A 6,988-nucleotide genomic window follows, 5' to 3' on the forward strand; every position below is an offset into this window, starting at 1 on the left:
GATGTTCTGCTTTTTCCTTTCAGTAGATCAAAGCAGCTCGTGCTCCTTCTGCTTCCAATTTAGAAGAAGAAGAAGAAGGCGAAGGCTTCAGCGAAGTGGCGTTCATGGTCTCAGTGAACAGTCACGGTCACACACTGCATGTGGTTTTAAAAGCAACATGTCTGTTCACCACAACAATGGAGATGTGTAATATTAGTGCAGCTACGGTTTGTTTTTGAACATCAGTTCTGTTTTCTACTTTGATCACTTAGACCAAAAAAGTGTTGTTTTCAGATTCTTTCTTTTACATCTATAAACCACCTGTTCATTTTTTTATTACAATTAGTTTCACATAAATGTTAGTGTTTCCTTTATGATCTTTTAATGCTTACACTACACTGTACAAGTCTACATTAGAGACATTTCTGTTACCTGTTTCTGTTGACTCAGAGTTGTGAAATGTTCTTTTATTTGATACACAATATGAAGTTCATAATTTTCTTACAAATAAAACTCTAATGACAAACATGAACAGCTGTGCTTATTTCTGAGACATGAGTTTTGAATGTGTTCATATTTAGACAGTGTGCATCTGTATGCTGAAACTGTTATGGTGAACCTGAGGTGATGGTCAACAGAAGGCAAATATATATCAATATAAAACAATATTGAAGTAATGTCTTTACCCTCTGCAGCGTGTGGACGCTGTGCACGCAGTCACCTTATTCACTGTAGTAAACATGCACCGCTAGCTCACGTGACTGACTGTCTCCATGGTTACATCGTATATTATTAGCTATGTAAACAGCTTCCAAAGATACCGCCATAGCTCTCTGCAGCTGTAACACTTAAACACTTTGCAAATCATTTCACGTGTTTGATAGTTATGAAGACAGAATATGTTTTTAAGGTCATGCTAGGCGGTTGCTATGGTGGTTGCTGTGGACTTGGGTGGACCGCGTCCGATTCCTGTTATTAGCTGTCCGCCGTAGGAAGGCTGCGTTCCATTTACAAGTAGTGACAGTCTGCCGCAACTCGAACTCAAACCCCGCTTTGTTCTTTAATTATAGGCCTTTTATAGCCGTTCATGACACGCACACACACACATAAAGCACTTTGCCTCACCATGAGAATGCAAGTTTACCTAACCTAACCTTAAAGTATCTGATATAGGATAGAAAAATGAAGCAACCAGAGATTTAATGATGAAGACTCTGGGTTCTGTAGTTCACGTTTTACAGTCCTGAATGACTCTTTGCATATGATTTATTGAAGAGGAGTTTAGAATGCACTTTACATTTAGACTGTTGCTGTTTCATTTTTTTACATTGTTGCCGTGTTATGTCATAAATAAGGTTCACCTGCTGGGGGTTTGATGGATCAGCTGGACAATACAGTCAAAGACAGACTTCATTCATCATATGCAAGAATCCTAGTTGGATTTTTGTTGTCACTCATGTTTTTGAACCAAATATTGAAAACAATTCTGACAGACTGGATACCTGGTCAGGGTGTACATTACCTTGTACTCAAGCATCCCAGGACAGAGCCCTGCCCCACCATGAGCCTGGGTGGATACGTGGTTATTAATATAAGGACCAATACTGAATATGAATATTTCATGAAAATTGAATTATAATACAAATTAGTAATAAGGGTTTCTCTGCGCCCTTATCTACCCCATACTCAAAGAGCTGCGGGCAGAGAGGGTGACAGGAGAGGATGGCACTGAAGAGAAGATGCTCGGTTTCTGGAGTCTCCTGGTCCTGTCAGTATTAGTAGGATGCATCTGCTGTGTCTTCTCGTGGATGCTCACCTACCTTGACTCGTCCCAGCCTGGTATGGATTTCCCAACACTGCGGACAGTGGCCCACGTCAGAGACGTTTAATATTGATTACATATGTCTGAATTGCTAACCCTAACCCTAACCCTAGCTCAACAGACCACAATGCCCTGGACTGTCAGTATTATTACACGCTGTGAACATAAGTACCTTTGATCACTGTTGTAGAGACCCACCTTTTAGCACATCCCAGCACACCCACTCACTTCACCAGATGCACCTTGTTTAGTTCTCTCACCTTTGATTGGGTGTGGTGCTTGTCCTTAATTGCACTCACCTGTCACACATTATATAAGGACTGCATTCACTTTAGGCTCACTCTTTCTTCACTCCCACACGGGGCGGCAGCAGAGGTGAGGTTCTGTTCTGGTTTTTCTTATTTTATGTATTGTTTAAGGTAATGAGTAACTTCTCTGTTTTCTTTCAGCATTGGCAGTCCATCTGTGTCTTTCTTTCCTTCCTTCTTTGCTTTATTGATTTGAGAATAAAAGGAGAACCCTGTGAATGATTAGATGACTGCTTATTCTTATCCTAATCGGATGAGCCCATGATGCTGATTACTCAACCCTGAGCCTTCCTTTCCTTCATAACATGGTCCTCCGAGCCGGAGCAGTGTTAGCGTCATGGATTCAAAGCAGCCATTGACTGAAGGTTTGAGAAGATCCAGTCGTGATAGTCGACCTCCTGCCCACCTGCAGCAGTATGACGTTCAGTATCATGGAAGTAGAAGAGCTACATGTGAGACAGAGAGTCAAATCGAATGCCAGCATAGTGACAAAGACACACATGGGCTGCAGGATCCTGTCGGAGAGTCAGAAAGTCAACCAGAGACCCGCCCTGCTCCTTTACCTACCAACCAAGATGAGGTCATGAGGGAACTCCTGACGACGATGAGGGAGATCAGGCAATTTATGATTCAATCATGTCCTTCCCATTCTTGTAGCTCCAGATCTTCAATTCGCACTGTCTCATCTGATGGAATCAGATCTTCTGTATGCAGTTTACGAGCCAGTCCTCAAACACATCAACAACATGAGCAGCTCCCAGTGATTGATACAGCAACCTGTCAATCACCCTTCCAGCCCCCACAGATTAGCCGTCAGTCTGGCTTAGTTACAGCTGCCAGCCCTCCTTTACCTAATTCAACAATATTAGATGCTGCAATCCCTTCAACTGGTTTACCTAGACCAGTCCTTGCTACAGAAGATGAGACTCCCTTTGATTTCCTGGCCTTATCACGGCAGGATCCCCACCAGGTCTCATGTGTTCAACCTGCTGTTCCTTTAGCTGAAGACCCTGTTCAACCTCTCATTTGCATATCTGACCACAAGTATTGCCCTCCTCTAGAGCAGCAACCAGCTACATCCAATGCCTCACATGAACAGAAACCTTTGATACCTGTTACTGCTAGCTCGGGTCACTCCTCTAGCACGAGAACACATGTATATAAGCTTGAAGGTCCTTCGTTTCCAGACCTTAGTAGAGAAGACGAAATGCAATACAGGATGTTATGGATGGCCCTTACAAACCTTCTTGATCCTCATGAGACAGAGCACTTCAAATATCATGTCCTTCTTGATCACCTCAAAGTAGACCAAGCTAAACGATTAGCTCTTGCCTTTTCCTACGCTCCTGACCCATACACTCAAGCCATCAAAGCCCTTGATGAGCGTTATGGGCAACCAAGACAGCTGGCATTGAAAGAGCTAAAGAATATACTGGAACTGCCTCCTATCAGAGCAGGTGATGGTCAGAGTCTTGATAATTTTGCTCTTCGTGTACAGGCTTTAGTTGGGTTGCTTAGCACTATGGGAGAACAAGGACGTGCAGAACTAGATTGTGGCTCCCATGTTGATCACTTGTTAGCGAAGTTGCCTGCAGAGCATTTCAGTCGCTTCAAACGGCACGTTTACAGGGAACAGGGAGAAATAACGTATACCTTGCCTTTGTTCTCATCCTGGTTGCAAATGGAATGCAAGTGTCAACCCAGAAAGGCCAGTCCTGTTTCATCCTTCAACCAGCCACAACCTGCCCGTAAGTACACCTCTCCACTTACAACAATATTACATGGGGCAAATACATCTGATGATCCTGTACAGGCAGCACAACCGATCATAACAACTAAGGCAACATGTGCATATTGCCGCTCACCTGAACACCACATTAGTAAGTGTCCCGAGTTCATTCAGAAGACAAAGGATGAGAAAATAAACTGGATAAAAGCAAACAAACAGTGTTGGCGTTGTGCTAGGACTCATCAGGCCGCAAAGTGTGACCTGAGGAAAGCATGTGCCACCTGTATGGGACGACATCTACAGATCCTATGTGATGTAAACAAGAGATCTACAACTGAATCTAATCCTGTAGTGAGGACACTGTACTTTGATAGACCTAGTGATTGTCCTAGTGTCCTTTTAAAGGTTGTGAAAGTGCTCCTGCGAAATGGCAAAAGAACTCTTGAAACATATGCAGTACTTGATGATGGCTCCCAGCGTACCATTCTTCTACCATCAGCGGCGCAGCATCTCAACCTAACTGGGGAAGCAGAGAGATTATCACTTAGAACTGTCCGTCAAGAAGTTGAAACTATTCAAGGTTCTTCCGTAAGTTTCAAAATCTCACCCATCGCACACCCAGAGAAAACCTACACAATTAATAATGCCTTCACTGCAAGTCACCTAGCACTTTCAGACCACACCTACCCTGTATCATCTCTCCAACGGAGATACAAGCATCTTCAAGGTATCCCATTACCCATTATTAATAAAGCAGCGCCACTCCTGCTCATAGGCTCAGATCATACTCACCTCATCACACCTACTGCTCCATTGAGACAGGGACCATACGGGTCTCCTGCAGGAGTTAAAACCCAATTAGGATGGACACTTCAAGGTCCGATCACAGATTTTCAGCCCCAGAGCAGTACAGAGCATGTGCAGTGTTTGTTCACATCTCTCAGTTCATCTGCAGACGTACTGCGTTATCATGTTGAGAAGCTATGGCAACTAGACACTTTACCTGAATACAGTGAGAAATCTGTGATCCGATCAAAGCAAGATCAACTGGCACTGGAACTCCTTGAACAGGCCACAAAAAGGGTTGAGATCAATGGTGTTAATCGCTACGCCACTCCTCTTCTTCGGATGGCAAACTTTCCTCCTTTGAATGTCCCTCCAACTGTAGTCATGTCTAGACTCCGCAACACTGAGGCTCGGTTAGCTAAAGATCCTGACAAAGCCATGTCTTACAAGGATCAGATTTTGAAATTGGAGCAAGCAGGCTATGTAGTTAAACTTAGCCCGGAGGAGATGCACAATAGCAAAGAAGCCTGGTATATTCCTCATCATATGACAAGTCACAACAATAAAGATCGCATAGTCTTTGACTGCTCTTTCACATTTCAAGGTCAGTGTCTCAATAAGTACCTATTGCCAGGACCAATCCTTGGGCCAACACTTCTCGGTGTTTTGTTGCGTTTTAGGCAACATTCAGTGGCAATAAGTGGCGACATCAAAGGCATGTTTCACCAAGTCCGTCTTCTGCCTCCTGATAAACCACTCCTCCGATTCCTGTGGCGTGACATGAACAAAGCAGCTCCCCCTTCAGTGTATGAGTGGCAGGTACTCCCCTTCGGTACGACCTGCAGCCCTTGTTGTGCAATCTATGCACTGCAGAAACACGTGAAGGAATATCAATCTGACAAAGATGTGCAGTCTTCAGTAATGCAGTGTTTCTATGTTGATAACTGCTTGCAGAGTATTCCATCAGCAGAGTTAGCTCGAACACTCCTAGACAAATTAAGAAACCATCTATCAGAAGGAGGCTTCGATCTTCGCCAGTGGGCCAGCAATAATCCTGTTGTGATTAGCCATCTACCATCTGAGGTAAGAATGGCAAGTAATGAACTTTGCCTGACTGAAGACAAGCCATCTGTCCCACATGAACGCACATTAGGATTATTGTGGAATTGTGAGACTGACTTGTTTGCCTATAAATACAGAACTCTAGCCTCACACCCCACCACAATGCGTCGTATCTATGCAGTACTTGCTCGTCTGTATGACCCATTAGGCTACTTACTCCCATTCACAACGCGCCAAAACCTTGGTGCAAGAGCTATGGAGAAAGGAGAGAGATTGGGATGACCCTTCCCTTCCATACAACCTCTTAGAGGCATGGAAGTCCTGGGAAGAAGAACTTTGTTATCTTCCACAAATTGCCATCCCACGTTGCTATACTTCTAAGGAAATGAATGTTTCTACCACGGTTCGAGACATTCATATCTTCTGTGACGCTTCGGAGCGAGCATATGGTGCTGTCGCATATTTGAGATCAGATGATCTTGAAGGTCATGTGGAACTGAGTTTCTTGTTAGCTCGCTCACGTGTTGCTCCTAAACGGAATTTAACAATACCCAGACTGGAGCTATGCGCAGCCCTACTAGGCGCACGCCTCTGTGAGCTCATACAAACAGAACTCACCTTACCAGTCAGAACTACCACCCTTTGGACTGACTCAACAACTGTACTTCACTGGCTTCAGTCAGATTCCTGCCATTTCAAGGTATTCGTAGGAGCCAGAGTCTCAGAAATTCAAAACCTCACAAACAGTCAAGACTGGAGATACATCAATTCAGCCACAAATCCTGCTGATGATGTTACGAGAGGTAAATCCCTGAAAGAGTTCCTTAGCCCAAACAGGTGGACCGAGGGTCCCTCGTTTCTGCATGAACCTCCGAATAACTGGCCCACAGTTACAGATCTCCATCCTGATGATGATCAGACTGAGTTAAAGAAATCCTACTTTTTTGGTATTGTCAGTATACCCTCCCATACATACACACCCAGCTTCAGAATCTATCAAGAGCTATTGGATTTCACGGCTCGTTCACTCTCCAACCAAAAGGGTAACATTCCTTCTGCAGCTGATTATCTAACAGCAGAACAAGAAATCCTTCGTCAGGCACAACTGGACAGTTTCGGTGAAGATTTAGCCCGTTTACAGTCAGACAAACCCCTCTCATCCGACAGCCGTCTATTGTGTTTGTCACCAGTGTTGTGCAGGAATTCTGGACTTATCCATGTAGGAGGCCGACTACGGCAAAGCCCAGACTTGGAATTGAATGTCATTCACCCAATAGTACTTGATCCTGCTCATCCAGTGAC

The sequence above is a fragment of the Perissodus microlepis genome, chromosome 13 (genome assembly GCF_051167445.1).
Source record: "Perissodus microlepis isolate ML-2025 ecotype Zambia chromosome 13, ASM5116744v1, whole genome shotgun sequence".
NCBI lineage: Eukaryota > Metazoa > Chordata > Actinopteri > Cichliformes > Cichlidae > Perissodus > Perissodus microlepis.